The sequence below is a fragment of the Nicotiana tabacum genome, chromosome 1 (assembly GCF_000715075.1).
Source record: "Nicotiana tabacum cultivar K326 chromosome 1, ASM71507v2, whole genome shotgun sequence".
Classification (NCBI taxonomy): Eukaryota; Viridiplantae; Streptophyta; class Magnoliopsida; order Solanales; family Solanaceae; genus Nicotiana; species Nicotiana tabacum.
Genome location: NC_134080.1, coordinates 176,344,391 through 176,357,099, shown reverse-complemented (window position 1 = coordinate 176,357,099; position 12,709 = coordinate 176,344,391).

Here is a 12,709-nt window from a genome sequence, read left to right as displayed (position 1 = left end):
AAATCAACTTGTCTTTAGGCTTACCTCGGGCACAAAGAGGTTCCCAAGTAGGACACGATTTACATTCTTGCATTATGTGTTTAAATATCGCAACATTTTCTTATAATCCTCACTAACTTGTTACCTTTTGTTTTTACTTTTATTTTATTATTCCCCTCCACAAAGGTTAGTTCGTGCACTCTGGCAACATTATCTTATTCAACGAGATTCAGGGGCCCTCCACCCACTCCTCCTCTTAGTCCTGTTAAAAACAAGAACAATGGAAAATGGAAGATTCGAACAACTCCATAAAGGAGAACTCAACTGAATGGGTAGAGGTCACTCATGGTCATGGTACTCTGGTTCCTAAGGAAAGTGCATCCCAGCTTGAACAAAAACTACTGAAATTCCAAGAAGAGTTTTATCAGATTCGGAATCTGGCAAGTCTGTCATTTTCCCTCACCACTCCGGATGTTAATACTCCAAATGCTCAGAACCCACAAAATATCCCAAAGCCATAAAATCATCCCGCTCTTCACCACCACTGCAATACCTGCCATGCTTCCAACAATACTCCACTGCTCAGCCCAGAACCCCAAAACTCTACAAATGACCACTTTCACACCCATCATAACACCCCCATCTACATGGATACCATGCCACACTCCACTCAACCCATCTCAACCACACCCGAGTCTGATGATAAAGACTTGCTCATCAGGAGTCTGGCTGAAAAACTCAAGAAATTGACTAGACGGATTCAAGGCGTCGAAGGAAGAAAGGGAATTAGGGGGGTGAACTATAAAGATCTTTGCATACAGCCCAATGTTGAACTGCCCGAGGGGTACAAACCTCCTAAGTTCGAGATGTTTGATGGTACAGGGGATCCAAGAGTACATTTGAGAATATACTGTGACAAGATGTTTGGAGTAGGGAAAGACGAGAGAATCCGCATGAAGTTGTTCATGAGGAGTCTGAAAGGAGATGCTTTATCTTGGTACATTAGCCAAGATCCGAAGAAGTGGTCAAGTTGGGTAGGCATGGCGTCCAATTTTATGGATAGGTTCAGGTTCAACACGGAGAATGCACCGGATGTGTTCTACATTCAGAATCTAAATAAGAAACCTACAGAAACATTTCGCGAGTATGCTACTCGCTGGAGGTCCGAAGCTGCTAAGGTCAGGCCTGCCTTAGAAGAGGAACAGATGAACAAATTCTTTGTTCGGGCTCAGGACCCGCAGTATTATGAACAACTAAAGATGATCGAGAGCCACAAATTTTCCGACATTATCAAGCTGGGTGAAAGGATTAAAGAGGGCATCAAAAGCGATATGGTTACAAACTTTGAGGCCTTGTAAGCCACAAATAAGGCCTTATTGTCTGGTGGTGTGTCCAAGAAAACGGATGTAGGAGCCGTCATTGTGGTACAGAGAACCAAATCTCCCATCAAATACCAAACCTACCCAATGTCTCCACTCACATATCAGCCTACTCCAAACTACCAAACACCCTCACCCTCTTACCAAACTCCACCACCCTCTTATCAGTCATCTCCACCTCCCGTATATCAACCAACTTCACCCAGATATTCCCAACCCGCACATGTTTACCAAGCCTACAATGCTCAACCATCCCACCATCAATCACCTACTGTGTGCCAAAACCTCCCTAGACCTCGACCAAGTTTTGACCGCAGACCTCCTAAACAATATACAACCATTGCTGAACCTATTGACCAGTTGTACGAGAGACTCAAAGTCGCTGGTTATGTCACCCCTATCCTTGCTGCAACTCTTGAGAACCCTTCTCAGTGGGTTAACCCAAATAAATCATGTGCATACCATTCCGGCATGAAGGGGAACACCATCGACGAATGTCGTTCTTTGAAGGACAAGATCCATGCTTTGATTAACAACAAGATTATTATGGCAAAGGATCCCGCTCCGAATGTCCGCAATAGCCCTCTGCCAGACCATAAGGGTGGATACATTCACATGATTGAAATAGAGGATGATTGGGATCCCGAGGGGTCTATCGAGTTGATCGCAGAAGGTGATGACCCAAAGAAGCCAATAGTTACTCTTAATCCAATCATAGTCCAGATTCAGCCATCTGGGGACACTGAGGTGAATATGTCCATGCCACTTGAGACACCAGCGCCAATTGAGGTCGAATTCGTGTCTCCAACAAATGCATCTACACCATTCGAAGTTATAGTTTTACCACCCAAGGGACATGCTCCGTTCAGAATGAAGATAGCCACGCCTATCCCAGTGGCGATGTCGGCCAAGACACCATTCCACATAAAGGCCATACCATGGGACTATACAACCGAGGCAAGGAGGAAAGGAAAGGTTAGGTTCAAGGAAACTGTTACCACACAGGGTATGACGAGAACGGGTAGAGTTTATACCCCAGAACATCTAGTTGAGTCAAGCAAGAAGGCCTCCAATAGGCCTCCCATCATTGAGGCAGGTCCAGACGATCTTTAAAGAAAGATATAGGCCATGGAATACTCGGTCATCGACCAGTTGAACAAAACACCGGCATAAATCTCCATACTTGCTTTGCTACAAAATTCTGAGGCACACAAGAATGCTCTGTTGAATATGCTGAGTGAAGCATACATGCCAAACAACATCACTGGTGGGGAAATGGCCAACATGGTAGGACATGTGTTGGAGAGCCAGATCACTTTTCATGAGGATAAGCTGCTACCTGAAGGTTTGGGATACAACAAAGCACTACACATTACTGTGCAATGCGAGGACTACTTCATCACCAGGATACTAATCGACGGAGGTTCCAGTCTCAACATTTGTCCACTGGTAACACTTAAGATGTTGGGTAAAGGACTACACGAGATAATGGACGGAGCTATCAATGTGAAAGCTTTCGACGGTTCCCAAAGGTCCACCATTGGGGAAATTAGTCTGTGCTTATAGATAGAGCCAACTTGGTTCGATGTTGATTTCCAAGTTATAGACGTGCCAGCATCTTAAAATCTGCTATTGGGACGACCATGGATCCATGCTGCTGGGCTCGTAGCATCGACACTACATCAGGCAGTAAAGTTTGAGTGGAATCACCAGGAAGCGATCATTCACGGCGACGGTAGCAACCCCATATACAGTCGCCAAACCATTCCATTAATCGAGGGGAGAAGGAAGCTGGGAGGAGAGACTTACCATCACATCGAACGAGTGAATACTGTTGACAAAGACAAATGGTGGGATAACAAGATCGAGAGTATACTGAATTGGTGTGAGTACGAACCTGGCAAAGGGCTCGACAAGAATCTCCAAGGAATCGCTAAGCCCATAAAGCTCAAGAATCATGGCACTACTTTCGGTCGGGGATATGAGTACACCTGGGAGGAATTCAACCACTGGTCACCACCATGGTGCGGTCCTTACTATCCGATGGAGCAGCAAATACCATACTTGGAGCAGACTTTCCAACCGGTCGGTGTTATCCATGGGTAAGAAGAAGAAGAAGCACTTGCAGCAGTAAGGAATTTATTCCTAGAAGACAATGACATGGACTGTAATGTTGTTCTCGAGGAGGAGGGGAGGAAGGCCCTTCCATACAGGCCGTAAGCAGAGGGGCAAGCCTCAATAACTGGACCATTAGGACAACCATAGCCCGACGAGCCTCGGGGTAGCAAGGCTAAAACAAGCATCACACACTGTTTTTATTTACTAAATGATTTTCTTTTCACATTCTAATTCCCGCAATAAGATCTCCAATGTTCAAAATGATTATAAAATTTATCAAAGCATTTTTGGCTTTTCTTATGAATCAACACTTATTACTATTATTTTCTCTCATTACTTTACTTATACAGCATTACTATTACCTATCTTGATGAACCGATGACTGTGACGTGCAACAAGACAACACAACAAACAGACACAGATTCAGAGAAAGATGAAATACCAGAAGAGGTTGTTAAGGAAATTGAGAATTTTGAGAACAGACCTAAGTCTAACCTTGACGAGACCGAGACTGTTAACTTGGGAGATGCAGAGAACGTCAAAGAAACGAGAATCAGTGTCCACTTATAGCCATCAAAAAAGAAGGAATACACAGAATTTCTAAGGGAATATGAAGACATATTCGCTTGGTCGTATGATGACATGACTGGTTTTAGTACATCTATTGTGGCTCACAAACTTCCAACCGATCCAACATGTCTGCCGGTAAAGCAAAAGCTCAGAAAGTTTAAGCATGACATGAGTCTGAAAATGAAGGAAGAAGTCACTAAGCAAGTCAAGGCCAAAGTTCTTAGGGTAGTAGAATACCTAACATGGTTAGCCAACATTGTGCCAGTACCAAAGAAGGACGGGAAGGTCAGAGTCTGTGTCGACTACCGGGATCTCAACCGGGCCAGTCCGAAAGATGACTTCCCCTAGTCAGACATACACATCCTGATCGACAATTGCACTAAGCATGAATTGCAGTAATTTGTGGATTGTTTCGCTGGGTATCATCAGATCTGGATGGATGAAGAAGACTTAAAAACGGCTTTCATTACGCTGTGGGGAATGTACTTCTACAAGATGATGTCGTTCGGCCTAAAAAATGCAGGGGCCACCTACATGAGGGCCATGACTACCATCTTCCACAATATGATACACAAGGAGATAAAGGCGTACGTAGATAATATTATTATCAAGTCCGAGAAAGCCACTGACCACATGGAAGATTTGACGAAGTTCTTCAACAGATTATGGAGGTACAACCTGAAACTGAATCCCGCGAAGTGCGCATTTGGGGTTTCTGCCGAAAAACTACTTGGGTTTATTATGAGTCGCCGAGGAATAGAACTGGATCCATCAAAGGTCAAAGCTATTCAAGAATTTCCACCTCCAAACAACAAGAAGGACGTGATGGGTTTCTTGGAGAGACTTAACTACATCAGCCGGTTCATAGCACAATCTTTAGTTATCTGTGAGTCGATCTTTAAGATAAAAAAGAAGGACGCCGCTACCAAATGGACTGATGATTCCCAAAGAGCTTTCGATAGAATCAAGGAATATCTGTCAACACCACCAGTCTTAGTTCCACCCGAGCCAGGTAGACCCTTATTACTCTACCTTGCAGTATTGGATGGAGTATTCAGTTATGTTCTGGGGCAGCATGATGAAACGGGGAGGAAGGAGTAGGCCATTTATTACCTCAGTAAGAAGTTTACCTCGTACGAGGCCCGGTATTCTCTATTAGAGCGCACCTGCTATGCTTTGACTTGGGTAGCTCAGAAGCTAATGCACTACTTCTGTGCCGATACTACATACCTTATATCGAGGATGGATCCCTTAAAGTACATCTTTCAGAAGCCCATGCCTACTGGCAAGCTAGCGAAGTGGCAAATCCTGTTAAGTGAGTTCGACATTATTTACGTAACTCAGAAAGCGATCAAGGGACAAGCATTGGCAGATCACCTTGCTGAAAATCCTGTGGATGGAGAGTACGAACCCCTAAAAACATCTTTTCCTGACGAAGAGGTATCGTTCATAGGAGAGGACATTGCAGAATCCTATGATGGTTAGAGAATGTTTTTCGATGGAGCAGCAAATTTCAAAGGAGTTGGCATAGGAGCAGTCCTAATATCAAAAACTGGTCAGCATTATCCGGTGTCTACCAAACTCAGGTTCCCGTGCACCAACAACATGGCCGAGTATGAAGCCTGCATCATAGGGCTCAAGATGGCCATTGACATGAACATTCAAGAGTTCCTAGTGATCGGATATTTGGACCTACTTATACATCAGGTCCGAGAAGAATGGGCAACGAAAAACTCCAAGATACTCCCGTATCTGCATCATGTATAGGAATTAAGAAAGAGGTTCACAAAGACAGAATTCCAACATGTTCCCAAAATCCAGAATGAGTTCGTCGATGCATTGGCTACCCTATCATCCATGATACAACATCCAAAAAAGAACTTCATTGACCCTATTCCGGTAAAGATCCATAATCAGCCAGCTTATTGTGCTCATATTGAGGGAGAAGCAGACGGAAAACCATGGTTTCATGATATCAAGGACTATTTGATGAAAGGATGATACCCGGAGCTCGCAAATCCTACTCAGAAGTGAACACTTCGGAGGTTATCCAACAATTTCTTTCACAGTAGAGGAAATGTATAGGAGGACTCCTGATTTGGGATTGCTAAGGTGCGTCGACGCAAAAGAAGCATCCAGGCTACTCGAGGAAATTCATGCTAGGACCTGCGGTCCACCAATGAATGGTTTTATCTTAGCAAAGAAAATACTCCGTGTTGGTTACTTTTGGATGACTATGAAAACAGACTGCATCCAGTATGTTCGGAAATGTCACCGCTATCAGATACATGCAGACATGATAAAGGTACCTCCAAGCGAGCTTAATGCAACAAGCTCACCATGGTCGTTCGCCGCCTGGGGAATGGATGTTATTGGACCAATCGAGCCCGCCGCCTCCAATGGGTACAAGTTTATCCTAGTAGCAATCAACTATTTCACCAAATAGGTCGAAGCAGCATCTTACAGAGTAGTGACTAAGAAAGTCGTGGCAGACTTTGTCCGCGACCGCATCGTTTGTCGATTCGGGATTCCAGAATCAATCATTACTGATAATGGATCCAACCTCAATAGTGACTTAATGAAAGCCATGTGTGAAACCTTCAAGATCAGACACAAGAATTGCACAGCCTACAGACCTCAGATGAATGGAGCAGTAGAAGCCGCCAATAAGAATATCAAGAAAATATTGAGGAAAATGATGGAGGAGCATAAATAGTGGAACGAGAAGTTATCATTTGCTTTACTAGGATATCGCACCACAATCCGCATATCAACCGAGCCAACCACCTATATGCTAGTTTACGGTACAGAGGCTGTCATTCCCGCTGAGGTAGAAATTCCCCCCAAGGATCATACAGGAAGCTAAGCTCGACGATGCAGAGTGGGTAAAGAGTCGTTACGAGCAGCTGGTTCTTATCAATGGAAAAAGAATGATTGCAGTTTGCCATGGTCAACTTTATCAGAACAGAATGTCCAGAGCCTTCAACAAAAGATTCAAGCGGAGACAGTTCACACCGGGGCAGCTAGTGTTAAAGAAAATTTTTCCGCGTAAAGATGAAGCCAAGGGGAAATTCTCTCCCAATTGGCAAGGTCCGTACATGGTTCATAGGGTTCTGACAGGAGGAACCCTCATACTTGAAGAAATGGATGGAGAAGTCTGGCCAAAGCCGATCAGTTCAGATGCAGTCAAGCGTTACTATGTGTAATCTTTATACTTTCCTATATGATGTAAATTGAACTATGCCTGACCTGATTCCCGTTTAAGAAGGGATACGTAGGCAGCCCTATGGGTTTGGTCACAATTCAATAAAACTTTTATTTCCCCCTACAATTGGAAACTAGGGCAAAATTTTGAGGAGGACCCTCAAAATTCCAAAGTTAATTTAGGCCAATCATCGCTAGTAGTATTTGAAAGCATCAATCCATTAAACTGGGGCAGAATTTTAAGGAGGACCCTCAAAATTCCGTAACAAGAAGGGTTGCAATGTCTTGAACCATGCCGCAGTCGTTGGTTCATCAAAAGAAAACTATTTTTAATTATGTATTTATGTATGCCTTTACTACATCATGTATGTTTTCTCCTTGTTTGGCAACGCTACCCCAATGATACACTAGAACAAAGCCGAGCAGGTCAAGCAGAGCCTGCGGGAATACGAACTAACCTCTCCTCTGTACAAAACTCACGATTTTTCTTTGGATGCAGGCAGTTGAGTTAAAAATAATCAAATATACTATACACTCACGAGACTCACATTGCTCAAAAATACAACTCTCAGTACCGTTACACTTACTCACAGCTGCTATCCGCACGTAGTCTCCCCAGCAGACACAGTATCCCCAGCAGTCGCAATATCATAATCCGCTATCAGCTAAGAAAATTCTATTATCATTTTGCCCTTTTACTTCTTGCATAAGGATATCATTCTGCCTTCCGAGGTTAAGCTCTGCCTTCGTCTGCAATCTTGCATTGCATAAGGCTATCATTCTGCCTTCCGAGGTTAATCTCTACCTCCATCTGCATGGCTGAAAGATAGACACCTTGTTTACATTTGCATGGACGAAAGATCGCCACCTTATTTGATTTGCATGGCTGAAAGATCGCCACCTTTATATTTGCATGGCTGAAAGATCACCACCTTATTTGCATGGCTGAAAGATCGCCGCATTATTTACATTTGCATGGCTGAAAGATCGCCACCTTTACATTTGCATCGCTGAAAGATCTCCACTTTATTTTTGCATCGGCTGAAAGATCTCCACCTTATTTGCATGGCTGAAAGATCGCCACCTTTACATTTGCATGGCTGAAAGATCGCCACCTTATTTGCATGGCTGAAAGATCGCCACCTTTACATTTGGATGGCTGAAAGATCGCCACCTTATTTACATTTGCATGGCTGAAAGATCGCCACCTTTACATTTGCATGGTTGAAATATCACCACTTTATTTTTGCATCGGCTAAAAGATCGCCACCTCATTTGCATGGCTGAAAGATCACCACCTTTACATTTGCATGGCTGAAAGATCGCCGCCTTATTTACAGTTGCATTGGCTGAAAGATCGCCACCTTTACATTTGCATGGCTGAGAGATCACCACCCATTGCATCTCATGGGCTGAAAGATCGCCAAATCATCCGAAGGCATCATTGTTCGGGGCACCATTTTCATAGCCCGAGAACACCATATCATGGCCTGAGGACCCCTTTTAATCTTTTGCATATCATTATTCAAAGGCATCATGGTTTGGAGGGATCATTATCAAAGCCCGAGAGCATCATTTTATGGCCTGCAAATCCTTTATTATATGCCTCATTGCCCAGGACATCATGGTCTAAGGATGTCTTCCTAACCGTCCGAGGACAAACATTCATGGTCTGACGGGAATTTGCATCATGTTTTAATTTACGCAAAATATATGCTTGTGTTGCTTATTTGCAGGTAAACCGACGAGCAATGGCCATCTCAGCAAGAGCGATCCCACTCCAGTTCCCGTAGCCTTGTTAGACTTTGACCATTCACCTTGTCCTCAATATCGCGTCCGTTTTTGAAAAGTCTTCATCGACATACTCCGCCGACAGATCCTGAACTACATATGGCTTGATTCCTGTAAAACCAGGGATATGTAGGTAGCTCAGGAGCCAGATCATGGCCAAACCTCTTCAAACCATGTCGTTTTGTCAAAATTGGACATCATATCTTTATCCGACAACTCTTTCATCCTTCCCGGGTAAAGAGGGGCACGTGTTGATACCCAATTTTTCCTTGTATATTTCTAATATGCAAATTACTTTCAAATAGCATGTATATGCATATATAAGTATGTCCAAAGGTTTACTTATTTCTCTTTAATTTTTTAAATATTTATAAATCAATTTATTGCCCTATTTTATCAAGAAAAACCCAACAATTATCCCCAAAATTATCATTTTTAGTGATTCATTTATTGGATTCTCATATTTATATTAAAATATAGCTAGAATAATTTTTGCAATTTTTTTACAAATTTATTTAGTATTTTTAAAGCTAAATTGTGCATAATTGCAATATTAGCCTATTTTAAGATTTAATTATTTTCATTATTATAAAATTGACTCCAGTATTTTTAATTTGATAATTACGTATTATTAGTCATTTTAGTACCTTTAATTTATTTCTAGAAACTATTTTACTATTTTTTATAAAATAAATAAGGGAAAATGGCTATTTAAATGTCAGCCCATTTACATTTTAATTTTAGCCAGATTTGGCATCTAATTAAACCCAATTTCAAGTTCAATTACCCAGCCCAATTCCTAAAACTACCCGACCCACGACCCTTTTTAATAACCCGCCCGGATCCCCCTTTTAATCCCAGCCGTTGATCATTTAGATCAACGACTCACATTCGTCCCTTCCTTTTTTAACCCGAAATAACCCCTAAACCTAATCATTTCTCACTCGTAGCCGCCTTCAAACTCCCTCCTCACTCAGTTCTCTCTCAAGTCCCCTCTCAAACCCTATCCGAAAATCGCCTGAATCCATGGCTTTCAAAGCCATTAAAGGCCTATACCTACCTCCTACGACTCCTATATGCTCGACTATCATGGCTTCAAGCCCAGACCTTGTAGAAATTTGGTCCAAACCTCGAATGTTTTCATTGCTATGACTGTCTCCGGCCATCTTCCACCTTGCTCTGGCCAACTATGGCTATTTAAGCCTGATCTCGACCTCTCCTGCTTAGATCGATGATTTCCAAGCCTTTCTCACCATTTGGGTTTCTTCTGAAACCCTAACCTTCGAGGTTTTTCTGATTATTTTAGATTCGTTGTAGATCTGTGTTCTCTCTAAGTTCTTAAACATTTTTTCAAAGTCTCTTTCAAAACTTCACCTTCAAAACCTTTATCTTTTACGATTTAGGGTTTTGTTAAGTTAGTTCGAAGCCTTCTCTGATTTTTAGCGTGGTCTACTACGTTTCTTTTGTTGTTCTTCTATTATGTTTCTTATGAGTTTCTTCTACTGTGTCTCTTTATGTGTTCTTCTACTGGAAAATGCATGCTAAGAGTCTTAGTTCCCTTTTTGGGATTTCTGAACTTATCTCGTTAGTATTTCTATCTGATTTACTTGGTTTCGTCTCTATACTCGATTAACGGTAAAAGCCCTAGAATTTGGGGGTTCAGCCGAGTTTTAAGGCTATTTGCTACATGATTTGTTGGTTCCTCATCTCTGAACTTGTTTGGTTTTAGAACCCTAATCTCTTTGGACCTGTTAGGCTTTCTGAAGTTGCTTCATCTGTTGTTCGACTAAGTTTCGAAATCTCTGCTTTAACTTCTGTGCTTTATGTGAATTCAATTTCCTGTCCTCATTTGAACTGGATTAAAGTTTTCAGAAAAGCTTTCTACTTGACCCTTTTGCATGCTTCTGATACTCTCCCCTTTTCTAATACTAAGTTGGTGAAACTGGCCTATGTGGCTTTCGTGTGATTATTCTCTTTGCCATGAGTTCAGCCTTGCATGCCTAATGTTATACGCTCCTTTATATGCTAAATTTCCCTCTCAAAATAACCTTTGATTGTTGACTAATTTTAAATCTCTTTGTGTAATTCTGTTTGCACTCTTGTAATTGATTCTTTCTGATTTCCCTGCTTTTTGGATTTATTTGAACACTTTCCTTCAAACCTTCGACCCCTGCCTTTTCTACTTAAGTCGATTTGATCCCCTTACCTTGATTACATTGGTATGGGATTCTTACAGGCCTTTCCTTGATTAGAGTCTGATGAATCTAGCCTCTATTACCTACTGTGTACTTGTACTATGCTGGAAATACTTCCTTATTAGTCATATTCAGCCCTATGTGATTTCTTTCCTTATTTAGCACTTGCATGCTACCGTTTGATTTAATTCCTTAATTAAAGGAAGTCTTTGATACTAATTTGATTTTAATTGACACATAGTTCCTTTATTATTTCTGAACTATAATCCTTACCTTATTTTCTGCATGTTTTCACACTATAAATACCCGACTCTTTCATTGACACACATACCAACACTCATAGCTTTTTCTGAACTCACACTTACACTCAAAAGTATTCTCTATTGCTACTTGTACTGTGGCCTGTTTGCAAGTCCTGTTGCCTGTTTTTTCTCTATTTGCTTCTTTAAACTGGTATGTTCTGATTAAGATTTCCAGCAATCACAACAATGTGTTTATTTACTACCTTTACATGCATGTCAACCTATTGTTTCCGTATAGTTCAACACTTACTCTGGCATGCTGAAATTTCTTTCTGCCTATTCTATTATGAATCGCAAACCCCTACCCATATGTGTTCATGCTATGGTTTGAAGCATGGCAATACTGCAAAATATTGCCCATGAATCAAACTTGATCCCCTGGGATCCTAGCCTCTAATAGTGTGTGTTCTAACAGGCTTATAGGTATTCTAGCATCCTCCATTGCTGGACATGCCTAAAGCCTACCCTTGCCTAATAAGTAAGCTCTTTACAACCTCCTTATTTCCTCTGAACCCCTTTTTGTGTACTTATTTGTAGTTGCTACCCTCTCTTTTCCCCCTTTTAGAATTCTGTTCTTCACTTGCACACTTTCTTAGTCCTTAAGTTCTCCCCCCCTCTTGTGAGCCTTGCCTTGGGACCCCTTGAGCTCCCTCTGAACTTGGAAACTTGAGGGTCGGCACTTCCACACTGCACTTGTCCCCATTCTGATAATACATTTGGGTGTGAGCATTTCCTAGAGTCCCATTGAGGCTCTTAGAGAACTTTGACACACTCAAATGGGAGAAAGGCTTTGGATCAATGGTCTCTTGAGTTGGTCTATCTCATAACTCAGAAAGGAAGTCAAGAATCAGGCTTCCTTTAGTTGTATATTTTATTTTTGATGTATTTTTATTTATTATGGGCTGTAATAATTTGTAATAAACACTTGGGGATGGTTAGTGAAAATGGGTGGGTGACTATGTATGCAAAGGGTAGAAATCATGACTATAGAACTACTATATTCCTGCATATCCAACTTTCATTTAGAAACCATGTCTATAGGTATTCTGAATTCTACATATTCAAATGCATATAGAGATTATGCCGATAGGTCCATTCTGAATTATGCATATTCAACTTCATATAGAAATCATGACTATAGGACTGTTTAATTCTGCATATTCAATTGCAT